Source organism: Eubalaena glacialis, chromosome 3 (genome assembly GCF_028564815.1).
Source record: "Eubalaena glacialis isolate mEubGla1 chromosome 3, mEubGla1.1.hap2.+ XY, whole genome shotgun sequence".
Lineage (NCBI taxonomy): Eukaryota > Metazoa > Chordata > Mammalia > Artiodactyla > Balaenidae > Eubalaena > Eubalaena glacialis.
In genome coordinates, this window is record NC_083718.1 from 50,549,772 (window position 1) to 50,575,285 (window position 25,514).

Sequence of the window (25,514 nt, forward strand, 5' to 3'; positions counted from 1 at the left end):
CCCACTACTGGGCATATACCCTGAGAAAACCATAATTCAGAAAGAGTCATGTACCAAAATATTCATTGCAGCTCTGTTTACAATAGCCAGGACATGGAAGCAACCTAGGTGTCCATCATCGGATGAATGGATAAAGAAGATGTGGCACATATATACAATGGAATATTACTCAGCCATAAAAAGAAATGAAATGGAGGTGTTTGTAATGAGGTGGATGGAGTTAGAGTCTGTCATACAGGGTGAAGTAAGTCAGAAAGAGAAAAAGAAATACAGTATGCTAACACATATATATGGAATCTAAGGGAAAAAAAAAGGTCATGAAGAACCTAGTGGCAAGATGGGAATAAAGACACAGACCTACTAGAGAATGGACTTGAGGATATGGGGAGGGGGAGGGGTGAGATGTGACAGGGTGAGAGAGTGTCATGGACATATATACACTACCAAAAGTAAAATAGATAGCTAGTGGGAAGCAGCCGCATAGCACAGGGAGATCAGCTCGGTGCTTTGTGACCACCTAGAGGGGTGGGATAGGGAGGGTGGGAGGGAGGGAGATGCAAGAGGGACGAGATATGGGAACATATGTATATGTATAACTGATTCACTTTGTCATAAAGCAGAAGCTAACACACCATTGTAAAGCAATTATACTTCAATAAAGATGTTTAAAGAAAAAAAAAATTTGAAGGCTACTGCCCTCAACTACCCATGTGAAAGTTATTGTTATCCCTCTTTGGAGCATCTCGTATCTTTCATTGACCTCCTATTATTTATTTATTTATTTATTCACTTTTTCTTTTTTTTTTTTAACATCTTTATTGGAGTATGATTGCTTTACAATGGTGTGCTAGTTTCTGCTTTATAACAAAGTGAATCAGCCATACATATACATATAATCCCCATATCCCCTCCCTCTTGTGTCTCCCTCCCATCCTCCCCATCCCACCCCTCTAGGTGGTCACAAAGCACCGAGCTGATCTCCCTGTGCTATGCGGCTGCTTCCCACTAGCTATCTATTTTACATTTGGTAGTGTATATATGTCCATGCCACTCTCTCACTTCGTCCCAGCCCACCCCTCCCCCTCCCCTTGTCCCCAAGTCCACCCTCTACATCTGCGTCTTTATTCCTGTCCTGACCTCCTATTATTTAAGATTTCATATATTTATGCCTGTCCTAAAATTGTAATAAAACTATAAATTCTTTGAGGGCAGGAACTATTCCTTATTTAAGCTTATTTATTAAGCTGAGAAAAGCATGGCTGTGATGCCAATCACTGTGCTAGGATATGGGACTATAATGACGACTAGGAATTAATCTCCATTCTCTAAGGTGTACGTGTCTACGTTGAGGACAGAGATTTGAAAACTTATAGTTTCCCTCAGTGTAACAGGTGCAATCCAGTAAGCAGGTGTGAGTAACAAACATGAGGCATAAAGAGTGGTTAACTCTGTTGGGAGTGGTTCTCAGAATCCACTCAGAGGAACTGAGAAGTTATTGATGGGTAACTAGGCTTTGAGTGGATGACAGCAGGAAGCAGGATGTTTTGTCTAACATTAAGACGCAAAAAGGCATAAAGGTCTTCACACCCATTAGGATGGCTATTATTTTTTTTAACAGCAACAGACAATAACAAAGTGTTGGTGAGGATGTAGAGAAATTAGAACCCTTTCTGGAACTGCACTGTCGGTGGGAGTGTAAAATGGTGCAGCTGCTACGGAAAACGGTGTGGTGGTTCTTCGAAAATTCAACATGGAATTACCATATGACCCAGCAATGCCACTTCGGGGTGTATACCCAAAGGAGTTAAAGCAGGAACTCAAACAGATATTTGTACACCCACGTTTATAGAAGCATTATTCAGAATAACCAAAAGGTGGACGCCATCAACATGTCCATGGATGGACAAATGGTAAACAAATTGTGGTGGGTACATACATACAGTGGAAAATTATTCAGCCTTAAAAAGACATTCTGACATATGCTACAGCATGGATGAACACTGAAGACACGCTGAGTGACATTAAGCAGTCACAAAAGGGCAAATGTTGTATGATTCCACTTATAGGAGGTACCTTGAGTAGTCAAAACTGTAGACAAAAAGTAGATTGGTGGTTACTGGGGGCTGGGGGTGGAAGGGAATGGGGAGTTACTGTTTAATGGGCGTGGAGTTGCAGCTGCGGAGGATGAAAATGTTCTGGATATGGATGGTGGTATGGTTGCACAACGATGTGAATGTACTTAATGCCACTGAACTGTACACACTTAAAGATGGTTAAAATGGTAAATCTTATGTTATATATATATTTTACCACAATTTTTTTTTTTAACGTATAAAGTTGCAAATGACACAGTGTGTTCAGAGCATGGCATTTTCTGCACTTCACCATGGCTGGACCCAGAGTTGTGAGAAGGGAAGAGAAGAGAGGTGGGAGGTGCGATTCCTCTATCCTGCATCCCTCTCTAGCTGCTCACCCCTTTTCCTCCCTACCTGGACTGCCAGGTTTTATGATTGTCATACCTCTTTGTAGCCACTTCACCTCCAACCGTATCTGGACTCACTCAGGACTGGATGTATCCCTCCACCTTGCCCGAGTGGCTCGCAGTGGCCTCTTTGGTGCTAAATCCCATGGACTCTTCAGTCTTCTGACCCTATTTTTTTTAATATATATATATATATTTTTAATTTTATTTATTTATTTATTTATGGCTGGGTTGGGTCTTCGTTTCTGGGCGAGGGCTTTCTCTAGTTGCGGCAAGTGGGGGCCACTCTTCATCGCGGTGCGCGGGCCTCTCACTGTCACGGCCTCTCTTGTTGCGGAGCACAGGCTCCAGACGCGCAGGCTCAGTAATTGTGGCTCACGGGCCTAGTTGCTCTGCGGCATGTGGGATCCTCCCAGACCAGGGCTCGAACCCATGTCCCCTGCATTGGCAGGCAGATTCTCAACCACTGCGCCACCAGGGAAGCCCTTCTGACCCTATTGATCACACGCTTCTCACTGAAACTCCCCTCTCCCGAGATCTCTTTGGTGTCACAGTCCTCCTACTTTCCCCTGGTTCCATCTCAGTTTCCTCTGCAGGTTTCTCTTTCTCTACTTGTCTCTTCATGAGGATGTTCCCCCAGGGTTCCATCTTGGGTTCTCTGCTCACATTTTGGAGCTTCCTCCTGCTGGCTCTCATATACTCCTGCTATTGTTTACATTTCAGTGACTCCCAAATTGATGTCTCCATTCCAGATCTCTCATCTTAGCATAAGATCTGGATATCCATCTGCCTCGAATGTCTTTCCGTCAGCTCACACTCAGTGTATCAATGGCACCACCATCTCTCCCTGTGCCCACATCAGACTCTCCCCTCTCTCACCTCCGACATCTCTTCAGTTACTCTCTGTTCAATTCTCTCTCCTGGTTATGTGTAATGTACATTTCCTTTCAATATTAATAATGATAATACTTTTTATAAGGCTACTATTTTGGGCTACTGTGTGCTCTTTGAAGGCACATCTTGGAATCTCTAAGGTAGCAGAGTGCTTAGCCTGTTGTATAGTAGTAAAATTAATGAATAATAATAATGATAAAATCTAATGCTTATATGGTGCTTAGTATGTGGCAAGCACTGTTCCAAGCATACCACATATAATAACTCACTTAATTCTAACAGTAACCTCTAAGATGGCTACTATTAGTCCATTTACAGATAAAAACTGAGGTAGGGAGGTTAAGTGACTTGCCCAAGGTCCACAACTTATAGAAGCTCAATATTGAATGAATAAATGAATGCAAACATACATGGGAGAACAAATGAATGAGGCCAGAAGGATGGGTTGTAGCATATAATGATAATTTGTGCCATGTGTATAGTTATTAGATTGGGAGGTATTTCTTGGGGATCTTTCTAAATAGACACTAATTGTTTTGGCAGTTGTAGTTTGACCCAAGTGTAATGATGTATCAGAGAGAATAGGAATCTGACATATGTGATCAAAAGAAAATAAGAGGATAAAACATTCTTGATGGAGAGGGGAAGCAAGTTGGCTGGCCCAAGGTGTTATTTCATTTGGAGATATGAATCAGGGGCGGTTTGTCTGCAGTCTGTGCCTGCAGAGTGCTACTGGCATCCTGTCTCATCCAGTCCTTGCTACACAAACATGGTGACCAGTGTCCCCCAGGGAGCTGAATCTCTGGGGTTTATATAGCACAATGTCCTGGACATCTATCGGGGGCTGCTAGCCACCTGCCATTGCCCCTTATTTATATATTTATATAAATTTATTTACTTTATTTATTTACTTTTGGCTGTGCTGGGTCCTCGTTGCTGTGCGTGGGCTTTTCCCTAGTTGCGGCAGGCGGGGGCCAGTCTTTGTTGTGGTGCGCGGGCTTCTCATTGCAGTGGCCTCTCTTGTCGTGGAGCACGGGCTCTAGGCCGGTGGGCTTCGGTAGTTTTGGCACATGGGCTCAGTAGTTGTGCCTCGCGGGCTCTAGAGCTCAGGCTCAGTAGTTGTGGCACACGGGCTTAGTTGCTCCACGGCATGTGGGATCTTCCCGGACCAGGGCTTGAACCCGTGTCCCCTGCATTGGCAGGCGAATTCTTAACCACTGCGCCACCAGGGAAGCCCCATTGTCCCTTATTTTAAAAACCTATTCTTCATACCCACATCTTCTTTATCACGTTAGAGCCTAGTTACTACAAACTACCGGTTGCACATTTCCTAATCTAGAAAAACGATGCTGCCTGGACCCGTTGGCTGTCTTCCTCAGTTCCTAATCTTCCTGAGCTTCGTCTCTGTTTCCATAGGGCTCTGTGCTCCAGTTCTGTGGTCCTGCGTCACCACTGAGAAAGAACAGCAATGAGCAGGGTTCTTCTCACGCCTTCACTGCCCTCTACAACCAAAGAAACATTAAGACACCTCCATTTTCCCTGCTATTCATGTTTTCTTCCTTTCTCCCAGCTAAAAATAAACCCGTGAATAGACTGCCCACTCTTATTCATAGGCTCTCAGAACTATCAGGAATCGTCAAGATCTGCTGGTTCAACCTCTTCATTTTATTTTTTTAATTTATTTATTTATTTTGGCTTAAATAACAGAAATTTATTTTCTCACAATTCAGAAGACTGGAAGTCCCAGGTTAAGTTCTGGCAGGGCTTGCTTTCTGATGAGAGTTCTCTTCCTGGCTTTCAGATCGCCTCTTTGGCTTCACATGGCCTTTCCTCTGAGCATGGACAGACCAGACAGAGAGACAGCTCTCTGGTGTCTCTTCCCCTTCTTATAAGGACACCAGTCCTATAAAACTAGGGTCCCACCCCTATGACCTCATTTAACCTTCATCATCACCTCACAGGCTCTGGCTCCAAATATAGTCACATTGAGGGTTAAGGCTTCAACGTATGAATTGGGGCGGGGGGAAGGTGACACAAACATTCAGTCCATAACACACAGGTTACCAAAGGACTTTTCTTCACAAGTATCTTCCTTTACCACTTACAGAAATCAGACATGGCTTTAGATTCTATTTATCATATTTTAGGCTGGTTTAAAACTTTTCAAAGAATTCTTCTCTACTGCCCCTGCAGGACTAATCCCTGCCTTCTCTTTGCATCTGCTAGAATTCTCCTGCCCAATAACAATTAGTTCATAATTCAACCTCTTCATTTTAAATATGAGTAGATGGAAGTCTAGAGAAGGCTGAGGACCCTGTTTGTGGGGGTGCAGGAAAACCTTTGTCAGGCTCTGGGGGACATGGGAGACGAAATCATTCTCTCCTCGCCTAAATTTCTCCCTGCAGCTCCTACTTATATATAACAAAACAATACTGTAAATTGATTGTAATACTTCCCTGTGATTTCTCCTTTTATTTTTCTATTTAGAGAAATAATTTTAAAAATCTACTCTGTTTCATTTCTTCTCTGCTGGTTCCCTTCTCCAAAGTATGGTTTGACACAGAAAAATGAAAGAATGTGTGTGTTTTTTCTCTTCTCTTCTAATGGTTGTATGAAAATGGAAGGGTTGCCCAAAGGATACCTGAGGAAAGCTGAAACTTTGAAGTCTGCTATTTCTGCAAGCTCTACCCGCTGTGATCCGGTGATGAAAATCACTTTGGGGCAATCATTGAAGCATGGTGTTATTTGTAAATATCTGTTTACACATCCATTTTACCCAACACATGATGAGCCTTTGAAGGCACAGACTATGTCATATTCCTTTCTGTGTTCCCAGGACACAGCACAATGTCTTACACATCATACATGCTCTATAAATGATTACAGGATTAATAACTGAGTGCAGTTATCAGCCTGGCCACCCATTCAGGGATTATCCTCCCCTAATAGAGAAGACTACTTAGAGGAAATGACCTTCGAACTGAGCTTTAATGGGAAGAAAAACAGCATGTGATAGCAAGAGGAAGAAGGTTGTTTTTATGCATGTGGAACAAGCCAGACAAAAGCTTGGAGTGGGAGACTAAAATTACTAGGTTGCCCATCAGGAAATTAAACAGCCTATCCATTCATTAGAGAAAGAACAAATGACAGGCCTTGTGCATTACCAGACTGTTAATAAGCAAGAGCCAGACTTGCTCTTATGAAAAGCCAGACTCTGAATGTCATGTTACCCAACCGTCTCAAGCCACTCATTCTTAAAATCTTACTGTTCAAAATTCGGACAGTTGCATAGGGTACTGGTGGTGTTGGCATAAGGGGTTACAATTGCTCTTTTATAACTGTCTCCGTCCTATTTTTCAGGCTACTGAGATGGCTTATATTTGCTCAGATGATCTCATGCAGAGATCAGCAAGCCCATGTCACCCCTAACCCTAACCTTTACCCCGAAGTGGAAGCATTGTTGGATGTGTTGGGGGGACCTCACAGTAAACTCACTGACCTTTTCTAACTGGAGGCCCTGCCTTTTAGACTTCAATCCACTCCATTGGCCATGTTGAAATTGGTCCGCCAGGGTCAAATACATCTTCCTAAGGGAAAACATGTCTAAGATGTGGGTGCAGTGATAAAAGGGTGTAACAAATTTTGAGTGTCTGTTGAGTACCCCAATCTGTGCTTGATGCTTTTACATCTCATTTTTCCTCATAACAGTCCTGGGAGAGAGGTGTGACTCCCCTTCTATGGATAATAAAGCTAAGTTTCAGAGAAATGAAATAATCTTGCTTGAGGTCACATAGTTAAGTGATGGAGGCAGAATCAAACACAGGTCAAACACAGGTAAGCCTGTGATCCTTCCAACATACCATACCTACAACAACTGTTATAAAAATATCTGAGGCCAACAAATAACCCAGTTTTTAAAATGGGCAAAGCGTTTGAATTGACATTTCTCCAAAGAAGATGTGCAAATGGCCAATTAGCACATGAAATATGTTCAACATTACTAGTTATTAGGAAAATGCAAGTCAAAACCACAATGAGACACCATTTCACACCCACTAGAATGGCTATGATTTAAAAAGAGAGACAGTAACAAGTATTGGTAAGGATATGGAGAAAATGAAACCCTTGTACATCGCTGATGGGAATGTAACATGGTACAGCTGCTTTGGAAAACAGCCTGTCCGTTCTTCAGAAAAGTAAACATAGAGTTACCATATGACCCAACAATGCCACTCCCAAGAGAATTGAAAGCATATATTTACACAAAACTTGTACATGCTTACTTGTAGCAGCATTATTCAGAACAGACAAAAGTGGAAACAACCCCAAATATCCATTAATTGATAAATGTATAAATAAAGGCAATATATCTATATAAGGCAATATTATTTAGCCATAAAAGAAATGAAGTACTGATATATGCTACATCGTGAAGGAACCCTGAAAACATTTTGCTAAGTGAAAGAAGCCAGTCACAAAAGTCCACATATTGTACGATTCCACTGATATGAAATGTCCAGAATGAATAAATCACAGAGATAGAAAGTAGATGAGTGGTTGCCAGGGGCTGGGGAGGTGGGAGGAATGGCGAGTGATCGCTGAGGAGCATGGAATTTCTTTTCCGGTGATGAAAGGGTTCTAGACTATATAGTGATGATGGGTGCCCAACTCTGTGAATACACTAAAAACCACAGAATTGTACACTTTAAAATTAAGGGTGAATTTCATGGTAAGTATATAAATTATATCTCAACAAAGCTGTTATAAAAATATATGTCTGAGACCAGGTTGGCTTAAGCAAGTGTCAGGTACCATATTTAGAAAAAACCCTAACCCATTGGACACATGCTACCAAGATTTAAGATTTAACAATAAAATGACCACCAGAATGCTTGCTGCCAATGTCTGTATGTGACAGGTTTGGAAATGAGGTTCTTGATAAACAGCCAAAAAAGAATGTCCCTTTCAGTTCTGGTGTGAGATACACCACTCAATACAAATAATCTTAATGTATCTCATAGAGATTAAGGTGCTAGGAGTATAGTGTCAATAGGAGACAACAGCCTATTATTTATAATACGATGGTATAATAAAGGTAAACCTACTGCTAGGATCTACTATTGCCACTTTCATTTGAACAAATATTCATTAAGAAACGTTTATCGAGGGATATCCCTGGCAGTCCAGTGGTTAGGACTCTGCGCTTTCACTGCCAGGGGCCTGGGTTCAATCCCTGGTCGGGGAACTAAGATCCCACGTGCTGTGTAGCGTGACACCGCCCCACCCCCCCGCCAAAAAAAATGTTTATCAAGCATCTAGAGTGTACCAGGTATTTTGTTAATGGTGTAGCATTTCTTACATTTATTCCCTCACAGACAAGTCTCCTTGTCTTACAAATGAGAAAACCGAGGCTCATAGAGGTTAAGAAAACTGCCCAAAGTCACATAGCTAGTGAGTGGTAGAGACAGAATTTATGCCAAGATTTGTCTGACTCCCAAGCTAAGGGTTGGATTGGAGAGCCAGGAACGAGCAGTGGCTGGCTAAGTGCGGACAGCACGAGGATGGGGAGGATATGCACGGAGGTGGAATGAGTCATGTCCAGCCCAGACCCTGGAGTCAAATGCCTGGGTTTGAATCTTGCCTCTGCCATCCTATGGGGATGTTGTGCATATTGAAAAAGCTGGGCATGCAAAAATGCTTACGACAGTGCTCGGCACATAGAGAACTCTCAATGTGCAGAGTGTTTATTATTATTATTGCCTCTTCTGCACACGTGCAGGTTGTCATGGCTTTGAGGTTAGGGACTATCACCCAAAGGGTAGAAAAGCCTCTCCCAGTTTTACAGGTGAAGCAGTGATTATCTCTGGGGCGTGGATTAAGAGAGGGGGAGGTTAAGGAAAGAGAGACGATGTTTTCACTCTCCCTTATTTTTATGTTTGAGTTTTTTACAATCACGCATTACTTTCTAAAATAAAAGAAAACACGGCTGATAAAAATGCTTCTACCAATAAAAGAGCACTTGTACTTGGGGGAAAGAAGACAAATCAAAACCTGGGGCATCTGGGTTTATTGTAATTCTCGGGAAACCCAAAGTCAGTCTTCTATATGCAACCCACAGATCGGAGTCTTTGCAGTGAGGGGCAGGCACAATGCCAATTTTACAGACTCACTTACCTTGTTCCCTCAGCCTGTTTTTCATTAGGGGCAAATTTGCTATAATTTGATCTTGATAGATGACCTGTAAAGCTTTTTTAGACCTCAGCTCTGCCGAGGGCACCTCTCAGATTGCTCCCTGCTAGGTACTCCTTAGATGGGTGATATTTACAGGAGTCTACAAGCAGGGCCTTCCTTTAGGAGATTCAAGGGTGGTGGGGAGACTTGTGGATGTGGGAGTCTGAGAATTTCAATCATGGGTGGACCCTGGAGCTGAGGAGAGAAAGCAAGAAGAGGTGAGCAGCCAGCATCCTTCCAGATGGGAAAAGACAAGCTGTCTCCACCATCTCACTCTGGGGTGGCTGTTCATCTTCCATCTTACTCAGCCCCAAATTTTCCCTGTCAACTCTACAAGGCTCTTCTTCCTTAGCTGAGATTTGGCTTTCTCATCTCTGAAATGGGCTTCATTTTTCCTCTGTTCCAAGGATTTGGGGAGATCTAATTAGCTTTGACCTGACATGTATCATAGGGGCTTCTGGGAGCAAAGTGTGAAATGATAGAGAAATAAGGACAGGATGGGGTGACCCATCTCTGGGTTTGGAGGAACCCAAGAGTGTGTGGAGGTACTTAATTCACATTTAGACTTAACAGCCCGTCAGAAAAGAGTCCAAAGTCAGCAAAAATTCAGTGTTGTACACTTAACTCTAAGGACAAGGGTATGCTTGGGCAGACAACAAGGACAGAAGAAAAAAGCTGCTAGAAGATTGTAAGCAAACCCACTATCTTTATCCTACAGGTTTCTCTACAAGACAATAAGTAGTAGATTTTTATGTCTAGGCTAAAGTCCCAAGAACAAATGCCTTCCAGTGCTTCCTGCCTTTAAACCACGCCTGTGTCCCACCTCAGCTGGCCTCTGGGTCATGCGTCTCCCCAGTTCCCCTCTCCCACTGCTGAGCCAGACCTTGGCAAGGGGCAGGAAGGAGGCAGCCCCGAGGCACACGTTCCCACCAGCCTTGAGCTGGCTCCATCTCACTTATCCCTTTCTGATGGCACAGATGCTTTCTGTCTTGTTCTCCTATGCTTGAAAAAAGCTTCACCCAAAGCCAGCGCAGCCTCACACAGAGGAAGGGCAGAATTCAGAGCTCACATGGTTCAAGATATAAACTGATCTAAGAAATTAAGAGACAAAGACAACTGGCATCTGCTTTTCAGGGCTTTCTTCTGTTCTCATCCCACAGCCACCAGACAGTACAAGATGGGCTGAGGTGTCGTTCCAGCTGACAAACAAATCTGGCGGTTCACATACCACTGTGTTTTCTTCTCTTTCCTATCTGTTGGATGGATAATGGGAAAAAGAAGGGATTTACATTTCCTGAGAGTTCTTCATTTCCTTATGGAAAGGTTCTGAATGGCAGCACGGCATGTGTGTTATGAAGAAGTTCTTATTTTACTAATGTAGTCTGTTGGTAAGTGTGGCGTTGGAGGAGCCTGAAGGGACCCAGGATATGCCCTACCTTCCACTTCCAAAAGAAAGGGCCTTTTGGGGAAATGTGATAGAATTATTAAAATTCTGTAATAGGGCTTCCCTGGTGGCGCAGTGGTTAAGAATCCGCCTGCCAATGCAGGGGGCATGGGTTTGAGCCCTGGTCCGGGAAGATCCCACATGCCGCAGAGCAGCTAAGCCCATGAGCCACAACTACTGAAGCCCATGTGCCTAGAGCCCGTGCTCCGCAACAAGAGAAGCCACCGCAATGAGAAGCCCGCGCACCACAACGAAGAGTAGCCCCGCTCGCTGCAACTAGAAAAAGCCCGTGCACAGCGACAAAGACCCAACGCAGCCAAAAATAAATAAATAAAAATAAATTAATTTTAAAAATTATGTAATAAAATCAACTATGTGATAAAATCAGTTTCATGTATTCTATAATTGGTATTAATAGTCATACCTTTTTGTTTTGTTTTGTTTTTTATTGAAGTACCGTTGATTTACAATGTTGTGCTAATTTCTGCTGTAGTGACTCAGTTATACACATATATACGTTCTTTTTTTTTGTTTTTATTTTTTTTGACATGGACCATTTTTAAAGTCTTTATTGAATTTGTTACAATATTGCTTCTGTTTTATGTTTTGGTCTTTTTTTTTTGTCCGTGAGGCATGTGGGATCTTAGCTCCCTGACCAGGGATTGAACCCACACCCCCTGTATTGGAAGGCGAAGTCTTAACCACTGGACCGCCAGGGAAAGCCCCATTCTTTTTTGTTTTTTTTAATATGGATACTTTTTAAAATTTTTATTTATTTATTTATTTATGGCTGTGTTGGGTCTTCGTGTGCGGGCTTTCTCTAGTTACGGCGAGCAGGGGCCACTCTTCATCGCGGTGCGCGGGCCTCTCACTGTCGCAGCCTCTCTTGTTGCGCAGCACAGGCTCCAGATGCATAGGCTCAGCAATTGTGGCTCACGGGCCTAGTTGCTCCGCGGCATGTGGGATCTTCCCAGACCAGGGCTCGAACCCGTGTCCCCTGCATTGGCAGGCAGACTCTCAACCACTGCGCCACCAGGGAAGCCCAGCCCCATTCTTTTTAAATGTTCTTTTTCATTATGGTTTATCCCAGGAGACTGGATATAGTTCCCTGTGCTATACAGTAGGACCTTGTTGCTTATCTATCCTAAATGTAATAGTTTGCACCTATTAACCCCAAACTCCCAGTCCATCCCTTCCCCTCTCCACCTCCCCCTTGGCAACCACAAGTCTGTTCTTCAGCAGTCATACCTTTTTAAAAGAAAAATCAAGATAGAAAGAAAATTCTATATTTGAACAACACAACCAACAATGACACTTTAATCGTACATCTCTGTCCAGCTGTTTTCTGCCAGCCTGCTTGCACAAGATTTGTTCATATTGACGTTTGCATAGTTCTGTATTACAAGGCACACACACTCCTTCAGTTATGGGCTGACCTGCCACTATTGTATTCAAGTAATTTGAGTTCCTCCCCTCTACTCCCAACTCTTAGGCATTTTATTTATGTGACACCATTAAATCTTGTTTTGATTATGTGATGCTTCCCTTCAGGAAGAAGGTATTGGTCTTCTAAAATGATAAAATGGAAGGAGTCAGAAAATCTCATAATGGGAAAAATATCCACGATCACTTGATCTAACCCTCTTGTTACAATTGATGAAATTGAGGGCGAAAAGGTTAGGTCATTTGCCCAAGGTTGCACAGAGGTAGTGGCAGAGACAGCAGAGGCCACATCTCCTGCCTTCCCTTCCCCTGCATCACCAGGATGCTGCTACTTTGGCTCATTCATGCCTGAGTGAATTAGGAGTGATTTGGCAGGGGGCATGCACCAGCTTTAGTGTGTCCCCTTAATCTTTCAATTTGCTGCCATCCAGAAAGGAGGAGAGGAACGTGAGAGGGCAGAAAAAGGAGAAAGCTACACATTCTTGGTATGCTGTAAGATTCTAGAAACACTTTAGACCCAGCATGTTTAGGAAACTGAAATATCAGACCAAGTGATGGGGGGCGGGAAATGACGAGGCAAGTGTCCCCTACTGTTGTCTGTGGTATCTGCCACTCCCCTTCCACTCTGGTTTGCTCTCCAGTTCTCTGTCAGGACACTCAGCTCAAGATCTTGCAAAATATGTGTGCAGTGTTTTCACCTTTGCACTCAGTTTGAGCCTTTCCCTCTTTCCTCCTTCAAGGCCCAGGTCAGAAAATCATGTTCTTCATGAGAGCTTCCCTGCAATATTCTATTGAACTTGATGTCTCTCTTCTCTGAGCCGCCCAAGCACTTGGCCGTGGCACCTAGGTTCTGGCACCTAGATTATTTCAGTGCACTCTTTCTATCCTCAACAACATCCTCCACTCTCTGCTCTGCCTACTGCCCCCATAGCCACCCTGTGTCATTAATCATAAACTTTTTGAGGGCATGTGTGTGTCTTATTAATTTTTATATTATCAATAGCACATGGCACAGACCCAGACCACTGTGGGCACTAAAATTGAATAGAATATTGGCTATGAATTGTAGCAGTAGACCTGATTTTGTTAGTGAAAATTGCTTGGGTTTTAGAGGCCAATTTTCAGACATATCCAGTTTAGAAAACTCCATCTTCCACTGCCATAAATAGCCCCTGGCAGCTTGAAGGAATCTTAGCACCCTCCAAAGGTGAATATTTCTCACCTCCTTGCTAGTTAACTCTGCTTGTTTATATACCGTGAGCACAGATAGTGCTAACCAGTTGGCTCAGGCCCATGGTTTATCCAGCTGGTCTTGTCTCTGGCATGGGGTTAGTGGGGTCCATGGTCTAATGGGAGTCAGGTCTGAGCACAGGTTTAAACAAAAGATTTGAGATCTGAGACAAATACCCACGGTGATGATGCTACACTTCTGTACTCTGTAATTTAGCAGGTACATGCTAAACTACACACCTGGCTGGGTGGTGCCCTGGCACCCTGGGGCACTCCCTAGTATTGCTATTGGAAAGCCTTTGGAGCCAATGAGTTGCGCCCAACGCGCTGGCTGTTCACCAGAAGTGGCTCTAAGAGTCTGTGTCTCTCTCTGACTTATGCGGAATAGTATAGCATAATGGGTTAAGAATGAGGAGTGTTTGACTGATGTGTATAAAACTGATGACTAATAAGAACCTGCAGTATAAAAAAACAAACAAACAGAACAACTAATACTAAACTTTCATTGGGTTATTTGTATGGAAATATGTTAATATAAATGTTTCAGACATCACGTGAAATTTCTAAAAATCTTATATGTTCTGGTATAATGTTATAAGTCATAATTCTAGTTATTACTTTAAAATGTATATCTCAGAAATAACGAAATTTCCTTGTCAATTACACTATTATGAACTTTCATCAAATCTTTAACTGTGGTCATTTTTAAGTCGTTTGTCATTTACAGACAGTTCTGGGTGTACTCTGACGCTTTTGCAAATATGTTCCTATAAAAGGGTTTCATCTTCAAGGAATTCATGGAAAAGACTCTGACAAGTACAGGTTTCTGGTAACGGTACTGCTGAACTGAATGAATAAGCATTTTCAGAACTCTAATGAAAACTGATGAACTCATAAAAGTGCTAACAAAAGATCAAGATGAAAAAAAAATTAATTACATGGGACTGAGTGAACTGATGAGGATGATTATAATTTTTGTGACTTTCTGTTTGAATTAAAAAAAAAAAAAATCCCACAAGGATTCAGAGGCAAAGAATATACAAATCAATTTTCACTGCAAAGTAAAGGAGCTGTAACAGTGGAGGATTACTGGACTGAATGTCAATATTATGACATAGTATGAGTGTGTTTCGTGTTTGGTAATTGCAATCATTGTTGCTTTTGTTGTGGTCATCCATTTACAATGCTTGGTGTCAGTCTATTATCTCTTGTAAAAATAAAATACAGTGCGTGTGTGTGTGTGAATAAAAATTAAAAAAAAAAAAAAAAAAAAAGAATGAGGAGTGTTTGGACAGAACTAGGTTAAAGTCCTGGCTTCACCACTACTAAAGGAGTGATGTAAAACAAGTTATTTAGTCTTGTTAAGGCTCATTATAAAATCTGTAGAATGGAGTAATAGCCCACTTCATGGCATCGTTTCGAGGATCATATGGAATTGTGCATCTCTTGATAGTGTAGATGCACTCAGACACTATCAGTACCTGCCAGCTCTTCTGAGTTGACTATTCCCATGTGCATAGTAATAGATATTCTGCCTCTCTGGAAGCAATTCTTCATTGGTTCTGGCTTTTAAGCAGGAAGCACTGCTTAAAAGGTAGAGATATTAATGGTACAACTCTGGTTGTCCAAAACATTTCCTCAAGTATCTGAGACTGAGAGAAGGACAGCAGATGTGTTGTCTCTACAGCAGGGGCTCCATGGGTTAGAACAATATCATAATCTCTATAGGCCCAGAAACACGCCGTGAGCAGGATCTGAGCTGGGGCCTGGCTGGTGAGTTAGCCATTAAAGTCTGTGAAAGAGCAAGCTGCCAAAGCCCAGGCCAGGGCTACATTTCTGATTTTGGCCTCCTTGGCAGCCCTCCCAACCAACGCATGTAAAGCACATTTATGAATTCATTCACTCACCCAAATTGTATTAAGCGCCTTTTGTGTGCCAGGCACTGAGCTCATGGAGTTTTCATTCAAGGGGGGAGGACAGGTGTCAATCAACTTGCCACAGGAATGACAATAGAGTCCTGGTCCTCAGCCTTAGTGTGCATTAGAATCCCTCAAAGGGTTTGGTAAAACACAGGTTCGAGGCCCACTCTCAGTTTCTGATTCAGTGGGTCTGGAGTGGGGCCCGATCATTTGCATTTCCTAGAGAGTTTCCAGGTGACGTTGATGCTGTTGGTCTAGAAACTACACTTGGACAATCACTAACATCATATAATGACAAAGTGTGCTAAGTTCTCTGGAGGAAAAATATCGGGAGTTCTGGGAGAGTATATCAGAGGGTCCTAACTCAGATTGGAAGAGTCTCAGAAGTCCTTTTTGAGAAAATGGCATTTAACTGAAGTCTGAAGGTGAACAGGGAGGAAAGAGCGGGGGGAAGTTGTGGGGGGCCATGAGGAGCATGGTGATGGGGAGCAAGGAGGCCAGCGTGGCTGGAGCACGGGGGGTGGCGGGAGAGCCGTTGAGGCAAAACCAAAGGGGCCAGGGCCAGATAGATCATCAGCGTCTGGTGGACGAGCAGAAAGGTTGTGGGTTAAATGCTAAGTACGGTAGGAAGCCTTTGTAGAACAGAAAAATGACATGTTCTGATTTATGCTTTTAAAATTGAGCTTCTTGCCACTGTGTAAAGAGGAGTAGGTTAATCTGGGATACTGTTCGCAGGTAAAATTGATAGAATTTGGTGATGGATTAGAGGTGGGAGAGAGAGGAGAAAAGGAAAGCATTAAGGATGACTACAGGTAAGTGAGATGGAATAGCAGTAGGACAGTTCTGATGATCTTCCTGAGAAAGGGATGCAAATTTTGTGTCCACATCCATGGACAGTATTTAACCTTATCCCTCATCCTCCCTCCTCCCTTTTCCTCTCACATCTTTGTCTTCAAGCCAGTCTCTACCCATCCATCACTTCTTTAGGCCAGTTAAGCTATTTGCTGGGGCAGTAGGCTATTTGAAGATGAGGGCAAGGCTGTGACAAGTTGGATCAAGACCTGTGGGCTTGGGTTCCTAATTTGACAAACATGGTGGGAAGAAAGAATTGTCCACACATCCAGATGCTCTATCCTTTCAAGCTTTATCTAGTAAACTCTTAAAACATTCATCAGAGAAAGCTTAATACTTTTATCCTAATCTCACTGTGGCAACACTGAACCATGGAGTAATGTGTCTTGCTCTCTGCCACGGAGGGAATGAAGCAAATTCCAGAGTGGGGATTTGGGGCATCCTGGCTCCCAGGTATCTCACCGGGGCCGCTCACTCAAGCAAGTAGAAGTAGGTCATGAGCTGCAGTTAGGAACAGGAAGAGGATGTTCCCAGCTGGAGGTTTGAATACCAATTAGTGAAAGTGGAGGTTCCCATGGCAATGGTAATACCACCTCTTTTTTGAGACCAGCAACCCAGCAATACAGGGTGAGTCAACTGCTGCTTCGAAAACCTGTTGTATTTCTTCATTTTCATTGTCTCAGATTGGAAATATCTGTGACAACATGGTTCCCAGGCATTTGATAGAGTTTCAGATGATTTTCCACATGGTGATGTGGTCTTAGGATTGAAGCCCTAGAAGCACCATCTCATAATATGTCTTTTCCCGTTGTCCACTGCACTATTCACAGAGAATAATGGACTTTAAGGTACCAATGGTGTGAGATTTTCTACTAGCTTAAAACTCTTTGTCAGGGCGTTGCAAAATCTTCCAACTGTTCTGATTTTGCAAAATACCAAGAAGGATGAATGGTAAAGATCCTGATGACTATTTCCAAAAGATGTCTGAGAACTTCTCCTGTCTCTTTAGGAGAATATGTTCAGAAAAAGATGGTCAGGGCCTCCTCCCTCAGCCCCCTCTTCATGCCCTCCTTGCTCATCTGGTCAGATCATGTGCCCAGGCCACACAGGCACCCTGAAGCTCCATCCCAGGATGACTCAGAGAACTCTTAAATCACCGAACATTAGAGCTGGAAAGTGTGTCAGTCAGAGAGGGATGAGCAGGGGACTGCCTAAGACTTTAAGATTTCATTCAGGTGAGACCCTCCCGTAATGCAGGACCTTGGTGTGGTCACTGTAGTCCTGGGACCAGCCATTAGCTTGTAGGCCCAGGTATCCTAGACTGACTCACAATAACCAAGTTTGAAATAAAATGACGTATAAACTCAAATGTCCATATATGCATTTTACAATGGGAATATTCTACTTCAGTGACCAGAATTCTCACATCTCTTATCCAGTATCAGAGTATCTGGAAGATAGAATTAGTAATCAGAAGGTTGCTTAGCAATCAGAGCTTCAGAGCAAAGGGAAGTGGGTGACCTCAAAGGATGTTTTATCTGAGAAAGAAACCCCTGATGAACTATCCCTGCCCAACAACAGACATTTTTTGGGTTATAGCAGAATGTTCACTTGCCCTTGAGCTGGCTGTTCTCTTCCCAGGACAGCCCTGGGAGAGTAAGTACTGATAAGTTCTGCTCCTTTGGGCTTATATGAGGTCCACTCAGACCATATCCCTGTTGGTAACACATTACATTTCACTGAGTTTCACCTGTCTTGATCCTAATATCATTTGCTATTATGTCCACTCAAGTCATACCCTGGGCACCTTGTCTCCTGATTTATTGATGTTCTCTTAGGATGGGTTGACTGTTAATAGTATCCCTTTCCAAGGGTACCCAATTTCTATACTTTTACAGGGAGCCCACTAGAGCCTCCTCCAGAACTGTGGGAGGACCAGCAGCTCTTCCAATCCAACACTTTAGAACACAAGTTCCCAGTGCTATATTCCCAGCCCACCTTGGCTTGAATGCTGCCAACAGTGGGGAGGTCATCACCTTCTGGGGACTCAGTCCTTTTAACCAAGACCCTAGGCTGAAAGGAATAAACCAACCAGAAGATATTATCAATGCTCTTGTGTGTCTAACACCAGCCCTGTGGGTGAGGTTTTTCCCTAGATGCTGCTGGGGATATAAGAGAAGAAGTGAGATCAGGAATGGGTAGCTGGCCATTTCCAAAGTTCTGCAGGGAAGGAGGGTTCAGACTTTCACAGACTTGGCAGTCTGTATCCTGAGCATCTCTGGAGCTTGTTCAATCACCTAGAACTACTTCTGTCCATGCAGGGTTCTAAGTATTTGCTATTTTCATGAAAAGAGCTGAACCCTGTGGCCCATATGAAGCACTGTAAGGGCAAGATTGGGCCTGTCATGGAGGCAATAGCCTGCTGCTGGAGCCCCATGAGGCTGTCAGAGTGTCTGAAAATCCCACAGGGCTTTGGTTATAGCATTGTCTCCAAAAGTTCCTATTATAATGCAAATCATTTTAAATGAAATCAGTGACAAATGAAGACATAAGTGGCTGAGCAAAGAGCAAGACCCTAAGAAAATGGGTCCCAGGTGCTGGAGCACTGATCTGGAGTATGAGGCACTGTTCTAAAGAGAAGAATGGAAATTTTGAGTGATGATAGGTCGGCTGATAATAATGATGGGACATGGCTCCCAAGGACACCCCCCTCCCCGACCCTCAACAAGATTCTGTGGTGAGATTTCATTGCCATTTTTGCTGACACAATTCTGGAAGTGGGGAGTTTTGCCTACAGATTCATCTTGAGTGATCTAACTTATGGTTCAAATCCCAGCTGTACCACTTAATAGCTTTGTGATCTTAAGTAAGGTATTTAATTTCCCTGAGCCTTAGTTCACTCTGCTGTAAGAAAGAGAAAATAATACATACTATTGGTGAAGATTAAATGAAATTACATGTACTGTGTGGCATGTGGTAGACATGCGATCAATGGAAATTATCATTTCTCCTTTTATTTCCTGTAGCAGCTCCCTCTAATGTGTCCATCAAGAATTCCCTCTATTGCACTCCCAAGGGTCTTATCTAGATTTTAAATCATTCACTCAAGTGTTCCAGGAGCTGAATTGTGATCAAGCCTATAACAAAAGTGTATTTTGACACATTAGCATTGGGCTTTGAAAGTCAAACATGCCTATTTCTTACTAAAGATAACATACTTTGAGTTATAAAATTGCAGTAATAAAAAGAGGCTCCCTTTCTTTCCTTCTGTCTTTCTTCCTTTTTCCTTCTTCCCTTTATCATCAAGACCTCCAACCTACAGGGTATCTTTGAATGGATTTATTTCAGTTTTCCCTCCCAAACTGACCAAGGCTGGCCAGGATAGTTCCCTGGTCTCAGTTGGTAGGTGAGAACGGGGACCCCCTTGTCTTCCTGGACACTCTAGGTCATGCCTCTTGCTTGGTGTGTAAGGGAGGGGAAAAGAAGGAGGACCCCAACTACCTTGTTCTTCCATTTATTTATTCATAGCACTTACCGTCCTCTGTAGTTGTCCTCCTCGGAAAGTAAGCTCCATGTCGGAGCTGTGTGTATTCCATATACCCTTATGCGCTCGGTATTTGCACAATGCCTGGTGCACAGTAGGAATTCAATAAATGAAGGGCGAATGAATACATGAATGTGTGAGATTGTGGCCTGGTGGGACGGGGTCACAAGGCAAGTCTGGAAACGAGCTGTGCTCAGAAGCCTCCAACTACACTCTGCCAGTCCCAGCAAGGGGGCCTCCTATTTTGGATTGAGTCATGCCTCTTCTAACAAGGTCAGCATTGGGATGGTTTCTGTGCCTTCCTCCCTAGAGGGGTTAGCCTCCCAGTTCTCCCTGCCAGGCTCCCAATCAGCAAGGTCAAGACAATTTTCAGCAGGAATTCAGTGTGTATTTTTTTTTTACTAAATTTATTTATTTTTGGCTGTGTTGGGTCTTCGTTGCTGCGCGCTGGCTTTCTCTAGTTGTGGCGAGCGGGGGCTACTCTTCGTTGCAGTGTGCGGGCTTCTCATTGCAGTGGCCTCTCTTGTTGCAGAGCTCGGGCTCTAGGCACACGGGCTTCAGTAGCTGTGGCTCGCGGGCTTCAGTAGTTGTGGCTCACGGGCTCTAGAGCGCAGGCTCAGTAATTGTGGCACACGGGCTTAGTTGCTCCTCGGCATGTGAGATCTTCCCAGACCAGGGCTTGAACCCGTGTCCCCTGCATTGGCAGGCGGATTCTTAACCACTGCGCCACCAGAGAAGTCCCAGTATGTATTTGATGTTCCTTTCCTTCCCCAGCATTTGCATTTGCAGCTTTGGAAATCTCATGCCCTCTTCACACCATCCAGATAGGAAATTTCTCCTTTGGCTTTTACATTCTGGGCCCAGGCCACCTGCTGCTGCAGGGGATTTTAGCCATATTATTCTTTTCTGCTGCTCTGAGTGTCAACAGCACCCTCAGTGCTAGATACAAACATACAACCACACAGCTCTTGCCTGCCCCGAAGCTTGCTGGGTAAGTTAAACAGACAATAAAATGCGGACTTCAAATATGTCAGGGTAGAAGGCATTTAAAATTCTCAGCGGGGGCTGGAAAGAGAATGCTTTTAAAGTCTTTCCATTTTCCTCTTCCCTTGCCTTCAGCATGCCTGAGAGTTGTCTTGCGCCTTCTCGGTCTACATGACCATTTAAGGATGGCTGGTCCTTCTGTGAGCAGGCAAAGAGTTTGAAATGTTGGCTGTGACTCTGGACCATTCCCCCAGGCTCCTCCCAGGCTGCCTGAAGGAGCAGAGGCACCTAAACTTGGCAGCAAACATTTCCAAGCCTGCTTTCAATTCTGCCATGCAGAATGGTGTTATTAAGTTGATGATTCAGGATCGCACACCAGCAGAGCTCTGTCCTTTGGGGGAAATATAATCCGTATGACAGGTTTCATGTGGGCTATTTCTGAACACCAGCAACCAGCAACCAGGAGAGTGTAGGTCAAGAAGCAGATGAGCCAGGTCCCATGGGTCAGGAGCCACTTGGCAGGGTAATGCTCTCACTGCCTGCCTTGGTCTTTGCAACAGACATACCCCGGGCAGCACGAGTCCTCGCTGTGTTCACATCAGTGTTCCTTTCTCCTGGCAAGGACCTGACCTGTGTCATAGGCTCTCCTAAGCATGACATGAGGAGAAACTCCAATGACTTCCAAGGATTCGCTTCCCGATCCTCTGCTGAGGCTGTCATTTCAAGGAAAAGTTATGCTCATTAGCTGATGGAAGGATCCGGACTCAAATAGTGAATTCAGTAAGTCAAGCATCAGATCTCACCAAAACCCAAGACATCAGAAAACATAATATCTTCCTTATATCTTGAAGCAGGAGCTATGAAGGAGAGGCGTTTTGGTTTTTGTTTTGTGAAAGCAAAAGAACCCTGCTGAAACGCCCCTTATCTTGCATGTGCCGTGCAAGACCCTTTGTTCCCGCGAATCTCCAAACTGTCTGGACTGCAAGGCTGGTCTGGTGTATTATGCAAAAACATTTACATTTTCTCTGTCATTCCCCGCTCCCATCTCCTTTTGTTTTTTCCATTATATTCACATAGGTACAAAGGTCTTAGGGGCAAAGAACATAAATATCTTTGTGACTCTAATATTTTCTGTGCTGGATGCAGCTCCTCGTGCACAGGGGAGCACAATGGATGGACACTGTTGGTGAGGGAAGGCAGGAATTGTTTAACACTAACTCACTCAGCATCACCAGAATAAATCATTTCCATTCCCACTACCGCCTGTGCGTGCACTTACATAATCACGCACGCTCACACACGCTCACACACGCTCACACACGCAAATTAGGGCCAAACAAGCCATGTTGCTTATTATTTCAAAGGATTGGAAAAAACCTCTAAAAGATGTCTTTGCTGGGTTGCCACTGTTTTAATGAAACCTCAGGCTGAATAGAAAAGGAGAAAATGTATCACCATGTTGGGAAAATTAAGGAACAGGGCATTTTATGTACAAGTCCTATTTTTCAAGAAAGGCAGGTGAGGACACACTTTTCAAAATGGGAGGTGGAGGGAGGCGTATCAGGAATTCCCTTGGAGGTGATGTTCAGTGTACATGTCCCCGCTTACTCCTCCCAGCCTGAGCTGCTGGTGAAGTGAGCTACGCCCTGAGGAGGGTGCTGTCTCTCAGGCCACTGGCATGGAAAAAAAAGGTTCAAGTCATCTGGTTGAGAAGACCAGGGTGGTTCTCCTCTCCCACGAGGAGAATGGCAGCACTCAAGAAAAAATCGTTTCCATTCAAATCTGGGATGTAATTGGAGCCCTGGCTGTATGCTGATCAGCTATGTTGCATCTCCAAAGAACAGTGCTATTGCATTGCAGTCATTCATATCTTCAAAATTGTTTCAAAATAATTTCTATGTCCATAGTACAGTGCTAAGTGCTTCAAAGACATAAAGATAATAACAACAAACATTTTTAGAACTTTTACTGTGTATTAAACTTCCCAAGCATTTTCCATATAATAATTTATTTCATCTAATTTAATCCTCTCAACAGTTCCATGAGAGAGGTTCCATTATTATCATCCCCATTTTACAGATTATGAATCAGGAGTTTATGCTGTACAGTAAGGATAAGACACTCACAGAGAAAGTGATAAAATGCCAGAGGAGAAGATACAAAGGACATGCTAGAGTAGTTTGTAGGAAGGAAATGTCACTTCTAACCGGGAAGATCAAGGAAGTCTTCATAGAGGAGGTGACACCTGAGCTTGGTCTTGAAGGGTACAGAGGGTTTCTATATGTTTGGCTCTTTGCTTTGTCACAGGAAGAAAGGGGGCAAGAAATGACTATAATTGGGGTGAGAGTGGGCTGCAGGGCTGTTCCAGACAGTGGGCAGTAAGCAGAAACACAGAGGTTGTAGATCCCTGGGGGTGACAAGATGTTTGGTTGGGGAATAGTGGGACAGAGGCTGGAAGAGTAGAGGTGGGGCAAGTCAAGGTACGTCTGGAATTTGGACTCAACTATGTTGACCTTGGGAGCCACTAAAGATGATGATCAGAGTTGGCTGCTGATGTCTAGTCTGGTGGCAGGGGGGGCGATGGGATTGGAGGTTAAAAGCCTGGAGGGGATCACAGAGAGGAGCCATTAACAGTCCAGGTAAGGGAATTCCGTTGCAGTCCAGTGGTTAGGACTCGGCGCTCTCACTGCTGAGGGTGCGGGTTCAACCCCTGGTCGGGGAACTAAGATCCCACAAGCCATACAGGGCAGCCAAAAAAAAGAAAAATCCAGGTGAGAGGCAAAGAGAACTGAACCTAGAGGTAGAATTGGAACTGGGAATTGGGACAGGTGTGAGAGATGAGGAATGATTGGATAGGGGGGAGAAGGGAGTGGATGGGAAGAGTCAAAGATGATTTCGAGGGCTTAATGACTTGCTAAGGTGGTTGATTTTATTGATAGAAACAAGTCATCCAGGAGGAGGGTGAGGGGCAGGAGGGAAGAGAGGATGAGGTGGTGTATTGGCAGAGTAATTTTATTTATTTATTTATTTATTTTAAATTTATTTATTAATTATTTTTGGCTGCTTCAGGTCTTCGTTGCTATGCACGGGCTTTCTCTAGTTGCGGCGATGGGGGGCTACTCTTCGTTGCGGTGCGCAGGCTTCTCATTGCGGTGGCTTCTCTTGTTGCAGAGCACAGGCTCTAGGCATGTGGGCTTCAGTAGTTGTAGCGCACGGGCTTAGTTGCTCCGTGGCATGTGGGATCTTCCCGGACCAGGGCTCGAACCTGTGTCCCCTGCACTGGCAGGTGGATTCTTCACCACTGTGCCACCAGGGAAGTCCATGGCAGAGTAATTTTAATTGACCATAGGCTATCTAGGGGGAGATTTCCAACATGTCAGATCAGGAAATGGGCCTTGGGAGGGAAGATGAGACTTGATGACAACTCTCACATTCCTTATCCGCCCTGGGGTTCTGAACCAATCGAGAGCAGACGTGGAAGAGCCGGAGGATTTCCAGTGGCCCTAGGATGGGGAGGAAGCCCTGCCTGAGTCAGGCCTATGCTCAAACCTGAGCTTCATCATTGCTAGCTCTGTGGTCCCGGGAAAGATGCTTTGCCTTTCTCAGCTTCAGTTTCCACATCTAGAAAACAGGGTTTAAATGAGATAGCATATGAAATGCCAAGTACAGCACCTGGTACTTAGTGAGGGCTCTAAATATTCTAAATATTTTATTCTGTATTGTGTGGAAGTGTTTCCAGAGCTTATTTATGTTTTCTCCTTCTCTCAAAGGGAAGTCTGAGTGGACTAAAGGAATTCCATCTCCAGCCCTGCTGGATTCCTTCAGAAATAGGAGGGCCAGATGAAAGTGAGGTTTCATTTTATTAATGGTAGGTAGTAGAAGAACTGTAAGGGAAATTAGATCCATTTCATTTTCATTAGGATTGGCATGGAGGAGAAAATTACTTCCTAACTATGAGATCTATTTTGATGTCAGGGTCACGGTTAGAAGCTAGCCCTCACCAGATCCTGGGTCACTCACAATTGGGGCTGCAGAGTCAGATGAAGTACTGGAATTGGGCCCTCAGCTGCATTCATTTACTACTACCCTAACCCAGTGGTTCTCAGCCTGGGGCAATTCGCTTTCCCAGGGAACATTTGACTTTTTTTTTTTTTGGCGGCAACGTAGGCATGCGGGATCTTAGGTCTCCGACCAGGGATTGAACCCGTGACCTCTGCAGTGGAAGTGTGGAATCCTAACCACTGGACCGTGAGGGAATTCCCACATGTGACTTTTTTGGTTGTCACAGCTGGGGTAGGGGAACTACTGGCATGTAGTGATAGAGGCCAGGGATGCTGCTAAACATCTTACAATGCATAAGACAGTCCCTACAACAAAGAATTATCTGATCCAACATGTCAAAAGTGCTGAGGCTGAGAGAGCCTACCTTAATCCAGTCATTTCTTATTCATAAAGCAGCTGCCCATTAACTATATGACCCTGGGCAAGTAC

At 43.9% G+C, this 25,514-nt stretch overlaps 1 protein-coding gene and 1 long non-coding RNA gene across 3 annotated transcripts in view; one reads left to right on the top strand and one right to left on the bottom strand.

The window, feature by feature from the left end:
- Nucleotides 1-25,514, top strand: part of NMNAT2 (nicotinamide nucleotide adenylyltransferase 2) — a 213,045-nt gene that overhangs the window by 92,840 nt on the left and 94,691 nt on the right. The window lies entirely within an intron of this gene.
- The window catches only part of LOC133089197 (uncharacterized), a 36,884-nt gene continuing 35,932 nt past the window's right edge, over nucleotides 24,563-25,514 (bottom strand). Inside the window, exon 3 of the long non-coding RNA XR_009700584.1 lies at nucleotides 24,563-24,644. This is a non-coding gene — a long non-coding RNA (uncharacterized LOC133089197). The remainder of the gene's footprint in view (nucleotides 24,645-25,514) is intronic.